Below are 10734 nucleotides of genomic sequence, written 5' to 3'. Positions count from 1 at the left end.
TTCACCTTAAATGGACCGTAGCTCGAGATCTCACTCCCTTTGGGCCTATCTAAAGAACAAGCTACTTCGGACTCTTGATCCGCACCTTTCACATAGTCACCTGAACTCCAGTGGATGGGAACGAACTCGACGCACTCATGATAAATAACAAAGAACTGATCTACAGAATGACACGACCAAGCAAACAAGAGGCGAAGATGGGGTCGACAGTAGCTCAACTTCAACTAAGTAGAAGCTCCGAAAAAGCAAGTGGCAAAGTTCTGCCCCACAACAGCAAAAATGGTAAAAATAAAAGTTATAGCGGCCTTATTTATAGAATGCATGGACAGCTCTGATCTATTGTCAATTTACCTCCCTTGATTGATGTTCAACAAATGGCAGCTTTTGATTGATCAAGACGTTGCTCTCGTGGATCCAATGAATCAACGATCCAGATTTGAAGGCAAACCTTCGACACATATCAACAGAAGGCAATTCAACGAGATCAGTCTCGAGCTCGAACTGGTACTCTCTTCGGCTGACCTATCGAAAGCTTAACCTCGAGAATGGGGGGCAACTGTTGTGGATCTGTATCTCAACCTTGGCTGTCACATCCTTGGCTCCGATCGATCTATGGGAGATATGCTTATCAGAACATGAGTATACGACATATATGAAGATCGCCAAGCAAGACCTATTGAGTTTGCAGCAGTTCCTACTCCCCAGCCTGATCATGATTTACCTCATCCTTAGATGACTTACTATAGATCATATATAGCCGATCAATCTCAAATAATCTAGGAATAACGCATGCTTCACAATCTTCAGAACCTCGATCCCAGACGATCTATCCTAGCTCGTTTGTTGTCGAGCTAAGCTCTTTGCCACCAAATCCATTTCTCTTTTGAATTGAAAAAGTTTAGATAGATTGAAATTCCTCCACGATCGAGTCTTCTGTAAAAGAGAAAAATATCATTCAAATCAATTTACACGATAAATTCGAAAAACTAACAAGACTTCGAGACGGATACGATTCTAATTCCTCTCCTATAAATAAAGGGGCTCCGAAATCCTCAAAGTAAGCTCTCGACTCCCTACTCTCTCCCCTTATTGTTCTCCATCTTTTAACTTGAGCATCGGATGATCTTCATTGGAGAACATCCCGATGAGGGCTTTTTGCAAGTATTTAGGCAGATCTCCAGTAGCAATCTCTTCCTCGACCATCTCCATCTCGACAGCCGATCTCAGGTGGAGAGATTAGGAGCAATACTTTGCAATCCAACATTTTAGTAATCTAAAACATACCTTCGTCTACACTCTAAAATACAGTGATGATCAACGATGAAGCTAAAAATTGCTAGGAACTCTTCAACAACGAACTCGTATCTACAGAACCAATAGCATAGAAAAAGGCAATACCACAAAAACAGAATGTCATGCAACTATTAATTACTATGATAATTTTAACATACCATTTCTAAACAAAACATCTCACTACTCATTAAGTATCTAGCATGGAGGGGGAGAATGAGAAGGATCTTGTTGGCATATAACATAATCTAACCAACCAGTTGCATAGATTCTGCAGAGTGATAACTTAGTCAACTTGCATTCAATGAGGCGTTTGCATTGGCTTCAATATCCATCTTGCTCTTAATTATGCATTATTTGTTGGTTTTTGGGTCAAGTCTAACCCTGACACCAGTTTCAGTCATCAGTATGCTCAGCCATATAGAAAGTGATCCAATCAACGGTACTGTTCGCCTCCTGAAAGATATACTGAGTAGACACCACAACAAAATCATGAAGATAGGTCCACATGTCATGGAGTGGATGCACTTTCAATTGCATCATGTCGTTCCAAATCCAATCTATCACGATAGCAGAGTCTCTCTCAATGATGATTCTTTCTGCCCGTAACTTCTGTCAGATACAGATAATACCAGCCTAAGTGGTGCGAAGCTTGGCTCCCAGGATGGAAGGTTCAAAAAGATATGAACCCTCCACCACCAGCAATCTGACGTCCGTTCATTAGATAATAAAACCAGCACCACCCTTGCCATCTCTGATATTATCGTTGAAATTATCTTGACAAACCCTGAAGAAGGGGGATTCCAAAAAATGAAGATAATCCTCTTAATCACTGTAGGAGAAGCATGGGAGCCCCAGAAATTGGAGGCGTCAAGGAAAAAGTCGATAGTATCGAAGCAACTGTACTTCATGGCCAAGCAAAAGGCTCTCTCCAGCACTCGATGAGCAAATCCATCTCTGCTTCAAAACCAAGCTATTTCTAGAGAGCTAGATCTAATAGATGACATATGCTATTTTTTCTCCTAAACACATATCGAGCTCTCAGTAGTACTCCAACAGATCGCATCCAGAAAGGGATCCAGCTAAGGACCACTGCTTGCCTCCCACGATTGATCACCAGACCTTCTCCAAATTAGCTTCGCTCTCGAATATCGTAGGAGGGCATACTCCATCGACTCATCCGACAACCATAGACTGGACAGAAAATCACAAGCTCCATACTCATATCTTTGAATAGCGTGTGCATCGAAAATCAATCCCAGACAACTTTTCAAAGAAAAAGCCTCACCTTAGGATGAGTAGCTACTCTTTAGATTATGGCTGCCCCAATCCTAGTAAACACCGCATGCCTGTATATCTCGAACATATTTCTTAAGAGAGCTCTTGGGCAGCAAGAACAGTCTCATACCCTCAAATCCTGTCTACGATGGATAGAGATCAGAATGATGAGAATCCGATCAACAAGCGGGCTACCAAAAAGACAGGTGATGCCCTGTGCTTTACAACCCCTACCATCAGTAGTGAGTAGGTCACAGACTTGAAGTTGATCATCCATCTTCGTGCTGACATAGATCGATCATCGGATGAGAGGTAAATTAAAAATTCAGGTATCCTGACTCACATTCACCAACCTTCCATCTTCAATCAACCATTTAACCTAGATCAAAGCTGTTGGGGCGCAAGCACAAATCTCCTTCTACATAAAAGAGTAGCCCCAAACAATCCATGCCTCGGACTCCTGACTCCACATTCCAAACCAAGCCCTCATCACCTTGCTCCACAAACAATCCAGCTGAATAAGAAATTTGGTGACATGCCTAATGATCAAAGCTTCCCTCCTGACGAAAAGAGACTGAATATCAAGATCTCCATCCTCTATAGGGTGGCAGACAACTTCCTAGGATAGCAAATGAAGTCCATGACGATCATGCCTTGAGCTCCACAAAAAATTTCTGAATAGCTGCTCCAACCATCTAAGATAAAAACTCGGCATAATCGAGTTTGCCAAGAGATAGACAAATATGAAGCTCATGATCGATCTCACAAGTGTCATCCTACCTATCATGGAGAGGATATTGGCTTGCCAGCCCTCCAGACGATCCTGAACTCGCTGCTCTATAGGCCTACAATCAGTCCTCTAAAAATATCGACCTTTGATAGGAACCCTGAATAAATTAAGGCCCAATCTACTCCTAGATCTTTAGTCTCTTCCAAATCGCCTGCTTCATCCAGATCTTTGTCTTGGGACTAAAGATGACTATTGACTTCTGCAAATTCACCAATGTGTCCGAAGTTCGATAGTAGGCCTCAATAATGGATGCAAAGTACATTAAATTTCGGATCGAGATCCAACCAATCAGAAGACAGTTATCTGTAAAAAGAAGGTATGAGAGTCTGGACCTTATGGGCAGGCCAATAGAGCTGCAGCTTCGACCTCTAGACCGCTACCCTCAACACTCAAGATAAAGCATCGGCACATAAGATGAATAGATAAGGAGAAAAATGATAACTTGAATGTAGCCTAACCGTCAAGCGAAAGAACTCTGTCAGAGCACCATTAATCAGAATGGCAAAACTCGGATGCTCCACATAGTCCATAATCTAATTGATCCACCTATCCTGAAAATTGAGCTCTTGCAGCGTTCGACGTAGAAAGCACCAGCTCATCTGAGCATGTTCGTTCCATATCTAGCTCAATTGCCATAAGTCTTTGACAGGCAGGAGCTCACCGCAGATCATGCACAAACTTTTAGATGAGCAAGACATTATCGATGATGCACCAATTGCTGACAAAAGTATTCTGCTCTAGATTGATCAGATGTGGGACAATCTGCTTCTGTCGTACTTTATAGAAGATGGTACAGAGGCTGATCGATCTGAAATGCTCCAAAGTAGATGCCTCAAGATACTTTGGGATGAGAGTGATCAGAATCTTTTTCCATCCCTTTAAGATATCTCTAGAATTAAAGACCATCTACACATCCTCCACTTCTCCCCAGATGATAGGTCAATATTGATGGAAGAAGAGAAAGGAGAAACCATCCAACCTCGGGGCTTTATTCTCTCCAAAAGACTAGAAGGCCCCCCACACCTCAGCAAATATTGGATGAGTCAGGGCCTTATTCTCCTAACCGAAAACACGAGTCACAGACTGGGACCCCTGGAGGGGGTATCCTTATTCAAAGGCATCATCCATCATGATATGAAGAACCGAAAGATCTACCTCCTGATCTCCTTACTATCATCCACCATTCTATTGTCGCTCTCCTCAGTTGCCTAATGTGATTAGCAGACCTCCGGATCATAGTAGATTGATGAAAAAAACTGATATTTTTATCACCTCCTAATCCATTGCATCATTGATTTTTGCCTCCACAATATCTCTTACTATTTCAGCAAAGAATAATACACCGAGAGTTTGTGACGAAGCTCCCTCAAGTCAGGCTCCTGAAAGCCCCCTTCCGATCCTCTCTTCTCAATAGCTTCATAATGTCCATCTCCATCCTCTCAATCCATTTAAAGATGTCATCAACCTCAAGCTTGTTCCACCAAAGAAGTCTACATTTGGCTAGCTCCAATCTCCAGAACACCCAATACCGTGCATCCCCATGCATTAATATCCTCCATACATCTCATGATCTCGAATAGAAGGTCCCAAACTTCTTAAATCTAAATGGGCCTCTAGGCAAGAGTGGGCTATCAGTGGAAATGAGAATCAGATAGTGATTCGATACAATCCTCGAGAGGTGCTGAACTTGATACCCTAGAAAATGTTGGAGCTAGTTGGCGGTGGCAAGAAACTAATCAATTATCTTCCAAACCCTAGTCATCCTCTACCGATTGTTGCACCAGATGAATCTAGATCCAGACTAGTCAAGATCAATTAGACTTGTATTGCTAATGAACTCCTTGAACTCTCTCAAGTCAATGCTATCTGCATATTACCTACCGTCTATCTTCTCATGGGGCCCCATAATGCACTTAAAGTCTCTAGTGACAAGGGAGGATAAGTCTTGCAATACCATCTTAAAGATCTCAGACCACAACTCTCTTTACTTTCTATGTTCGACGCTCGCATATATCCCGAACAAAAGCCAAGATCCTTCAATCTGCTCTGAGATGATTTAAGCCACATGCTGCTTACATCTTTGGAAGGCATCCACTTTGACCGAACCTCACCTTCATATCATCAGGATCCACGTAAGTGCTCCACACCGCTGGAATCTACCATCTGGCCTGAGCCTCAGAGTTGGGTCTCGAGTAGGACACACGTTATGACAATGTTGTTGAATCAATGTATCAAAGATTGACCGAAATGAGGACTTCCCCATCCCTTTAGTGTTCTAAGTTAGCATCCTCATCAGATAGCTAGTGAGGATGGGGTTTCATGCCAGCATGCCCGTCAGCTTGAGCATCTACCTCCGTCCCAGCTACCGTCAGCTTGAGCATCTACCTTCGTCCCAGCTACCGTCAAGTTCATCACAGATGAGCTCTCTCCTTCCTCCTGAATAGCCTATCTCAACCAGACAACAACATCCTCGTGGTCTTCGACCAGGCTTCCCCCGACACATCCATATGCACTGGAATCTCTCTCCTGAAAAGCATTGGGTCATGCTTCATCAGAGGCCTCAGCCCCTTCTTTGAATGCCCCTCCTCAGTTGGGGCCCTCGGATCCGATGCCACCTCCTCCGACTGAACCAAGACCCTCCCCTCCTCCCCCAAGGCCTCTAATGCCATCTGTCGACTCCATCCAGACCTCCTGGAGGACTAGAGCCTTGTCTTTGGCCTTTTTTAACTTGATAAGCCCCTTTCTAGACCCACTGGGCCCTGAATACACCCACTGGGCTTCATAGGTGCCTGACCCACATCGAATTCAAGAGGCCGGGCCCTCTTGGGCTGGGATGAGCCTACCTTAAAAACTCTCGCCAGCTCACTCCCAGACAGACCCTCACTTGCGTCACAACCCAGCACTAATGGGCCCAAGTGGTTCGCGAGCCCTACCACGTGTGGGCTTAGGCACAAGGAGTAGCCCGCATAGATCTCAACACCCTTCCCACCCATTCCGATCGTTGGATCGGGCCTAGAATGGATGGGGTATCACCGCCATGCAATCTTAGCTTGCTTGATCCAGCAGTCTATTCCTGCCCTTGAGTCAACTCGGTTTGAGTCTGCCTACTTCATCTTCGGTTTAGGCTTAGCGGATCGGGTTGACTCGGCCTCCTTCCTCATGTCAACCTGCCCCTCCAGCCCAAGCTGCTACTGGCAAATAGCCACCAGCCATGGCCCCAAGCAGACCTCCAGCCGCCGCCTTCAGCCCCTCCCCTTCGATCGGAGCACCCATCTCTGAGCTCAAGCCAGCCGCTGATGCACCTCCCCCATTGATCGGGCACACCTCCTCTGATAAATGCAGCTGTTTGCACCAGAGGCAGAGGCCATCAAGGTACTCGTAGGTGAACCTCTGCTAGAAGAGGCCTTCTGAGCTCCCGATCTCAATAGCCGAGAGAAGTCGATCTTCATGCAAGCTCGGGCAGACCCGAGCCTCTTCGCTGCCATGCAATCATTTATCAAAGAGAACTCCCTGACCAAGTTTAGGAGTCTCCGAATCGCCGTCTTTCCCCAAAACTCCACCAGAAACCAAAACAATCGGATCCAAACTAGGATCGACCTGATGGCCCCTTTCGATGGGAAAAATCCCGATTACCGGGACTCCATTGCCACCACCTATACATCAACCACTCATGGTCGGTTGAGAACAAAATCCCTCTCCCCGACCTTCTTAAACCTGAAGAAAAAGAACCCTTTCTCCAACGCATACCCTTTCAGCCCCTCCCGCAGTCGAAACCACACAAGCTTTTCCTCCACTCGAACTTATGCTATCGTTAGCAGTAATCTGCATAAATTCTTGCCTACTAAGTACTAACTTACCTGTTATGTGGCATATGATCCAGCATTGTGGATCAAAAGATATATAGAAAATGGCAGCTAAGAAAGCATGCTAAGGGAGTGTATCTGATGGCTGAGTTCCAGAAGATTCGTTGATAAGTTTGTTATAATCCAATTTCCCAAGGTTCAATTGATATGATAATTAACCCACAAAAAGAAATTTTGAATTCTTCCAAGTGCTAACTTCAACCAGCAGCCACCATTGCTTATGAAGCAACTAATTGACTGCTATCAACTATGCAAAACACTACTGAAAAACGAAAAACATTCCATATTTACCTTATAGGTCTATGGGGTTCTCATGCTACCAAAGGATATTTACTAGGAAAAATATTGCTGTCCAAATCACCATCCTATTAAATGGGAACACATTCCTGAAGATCTAATAATCCATCCTGGTCAAGTACCAAATAGCATCTCTTCATGTCTTCCGTGCAACTAAAGTGCAAGTATACCAGAAGTCACGACCCTTATCATTTAAAGGAAACAATGTTAATGCAAGGTCACTTGATGTAGCAGCAAAAAAAATATTGATCCTCATATGCAGGTCATGTAACTGATTGCTGGAGTCAACGGATGGAACTTCAAATAAGTATTTCTGAATTGAAATAGAGGAGCAAGTTTTCAGCTTCCCGAATGATATCATGATGAAGAAGACATACCTGCAACACATGCAGCAAAAAAGAGTGTTTCCTTGTTCTCCATATCCTTTTTTTGATGTGGGCTCTCGTGCAAGGACTTGGAATACTTAAGGAAGGCTTTATGAGCGTGCTGCTTAAACGCCTCCAAATCTTCAGGTGGATCAGTCTTCACAAGATGAACATCATTATCCAGAACAAACCCATCATGGGTATTTAGGCCACCGCACTGATCTTTCATACCCCTCTTCCAATGCTTGTAGAGTCTAAAAAATTCTTGTCTAATCTCTGAAGAAAACGAACAATGGAATTCTGAAAGGCCTGACCTCAACCACCTTGTTAAACTCATGCCATGGCAGCCATCTGCATGAGGTCTGACAGCAACCGAGCATCAGATCTAGACATTCTACGAGAGGTCATTCTACATGGGAATGCTCAAAGGCCATGCTCTTCTCAGGCCAAAAAGCTATCCTATCTTCATTAAGCCATATTTCATCACCACCAGTCGGTGACGGAATCCTTGTAAAGGCTTTTGGGGTCATTAGATGCAATGACTCTTTGATCAATTTCCTTCATGTCACTATCCATAACACAGCTTCTTCTGATCACCCTTTCCGATGATAGATCATAAATATCCAGATCAACCACACGTGAGTTCCCTGATGGAGGGCTCATGTCCTTACCGCACATACCTAAACAATGATTAGGCTACATAGGACTCCTCGGCCTCTCTGTATCCCATAGAAGTAGCATTGCTCCCTAAAGCATGGTGATTTCAAATGATGGGATTTAGCAATCTTAATGGCTTCATTCAAAACTCAAGATGCTCACTTCCAGTACCACCAACATAATCCTCATGAACCCCCTTTAATTCATGACAGTCCGGAGCTGCATTTCAATGCAAAGAATGGTGCTGATCCCAGAAACTGCTCTCACTTGTCATATTCCAAGAAGCATCCAGTCCCTCACCCCTGCTTCCTGTGAGATTCATAGAGGATGATACAAGTGAGTCTACATAGTCACCTTCTGGACCTCATGGTATCTTTTTGAATATGTCATCTGATGCAAGCAATCCATGATCACTACTCCTCTCTCCCTGCCAGAGCTCATGATAACCATAGTCCTGTGGTTCATCCCTGGCAGGTGGACTATGAAGGCCCTCGCTGGCTCAGGAAGCTGCACTTGACCGTATCCAATCCAGTCCAAAGGGTCATCCAGGAACTTCTTTACGCCACGGCTCACATCCATGGGACAAGTGATGATGGTGATCGCCATACAAGCCCAACAAATCATCCTTTAGCAAAGACAGATAAAGAGTTGCCACCATAAGGCCTGAGCTGCGAGGGAGGCATCACCAGAAAGGTAACATCTCTGGTAGAGTAAATCCTCTCTCTCATCATAAGGATCCCTCATGCGATAGGGGCAACTCGTCATAATATATCCCTATGTTCAGAGTGCTACCGCTGCTTCATGTTCTTCCAGGAACACAGATTTCTGCGGCAGCATGCCCTGCACATCGAGCCCCCAGGATGCCAGTGCCGGGGCACCATTGGCTTCAAGCCGGCACTCAGATCCGGGTCCGAGTGAAGCGGAATGGCCGGCAGTATCTACTTGGGTGGAAGCTCGTAGCGCTCGTCTTCCTACGGCGAGGGTCGGCTGCGGAGCTGGGAAGGAGGGTGTGGTCGCGCTTGTGCTGCTTCCCGTGGTCCGCGCGCCTGGGGCCATAGTCCTTCCGCTCGACCGTGGTGCTCCGGCGGCCAGGGGACCGGCAAGAGCCGATCCCGAAATCGGAGGGCTTGGGCTGCGGCTGGAGCGACGGAGGAAGGAACTGCGGTGCCAATCCGAGAGGTGGTCCTTGATCTTGGCGTTGGTGGGGGTTTGGGGGGAGACATCTCCGGCGCTTCCCGGCCTTCTTGATCGCATATTCTTCTATAAGATTAAAACTGCCCAACAAGAATATCTTGTAGAACAGCCAAGATCGAAACCCAATTAATCGGGTTTTCGATAAATTACATGGAAAACGAATCAAAACCAAACGAAAATAGGGTTGTAGGAGACGAGGATCAACATCGCAATGCTCGAATGAAGCAAAGAGCAAAGGATTAAGGGAAGGGAGAAGAAGATCAAAGAGATGTTGTGATCAAGAACTAGCATAACCCGAACCGCAGATCATGATGGAGAAACCGTAAAACCTAACGCTAACGCATTCGTTTATTGGGGGAGACTGGATGAAAGAGATCAGATTCTGACCCGGGGGAAGAAGATTGCGACGAAGGGAAGAAGGCATGACGATGCCGGACGCCATCGCCATTGCTGATCTCTTGCTTTTCTCCCGCCTCCCTCGCTCTCTTTCTCAGCAGCCCGAAGCTGAACGGTTCGCTGCTCCCGCTAAATAATATTGGTAGTTAGAGAGACGTTTTTCATATATAAATCCTGTTAAAAGATAAAAATCCGGTTACCCTCGAGGAGTTGTTTGAAGAATTTTTTTAAATTTTGAAAAAGCTAATTCCTAAAAATATTTGAATAATTTTTTTTAATTTTAAAAATATTGATCTCTGATGTTAGAAAAAATAATTTTAACATATTTGACTGGCTATGAAAAAATATTTTATTTTAGAATAATTTATCTTTAGTTGAACATTCATTTTTTTTAAAAAAATATATAAAATATCTATTATATCCTTAATACAAGAAAAAATATTGTCCTATCTGATAAATTATTATTGTTTCCAAATAAAAAACTATGATGATCAATAATATTTTGGCCATAAATCATAATGGAGGATGGTTTAAGACAATGTGATAGAGAGAATATTCATTTCAACTTTATATCTTATGATGACTTAAAAGGATTTTTTTTTTT

General features: G+C 44.2%; 1 pseudogene; it reads right to left on the bottom strand.

Annotated features, from left to right (window-relative positions):
- Positions 1–7476: 7476 nt before the first annotated feature.
- Positions 7477–10182, bottom strand: LOC140856438 (uncharacterized; annotated as a pseudogene).
- Positions 10183–10734: the final 552 nt, after the last annotated feature.

This window comes from Elaeis guineensis, chromosome 1, assembly GCF_000442705.2.
Source record: "Elaeis guineensis isolate ETL-2024a chromosome 1, EG11, whole genome shotgun sequence".
NCBI classification, from domain to species: Eukaryota; Viridiplantae; Streptophyta; class Magnoliopsida; order Arecales; family Arecaceae; genus Elaeis; species Elaeis guineensis.
Note: the sequence above shows the minus strand (reverse complement) of the source record. Positions and strands in the feature narration are given on the sequence as shown.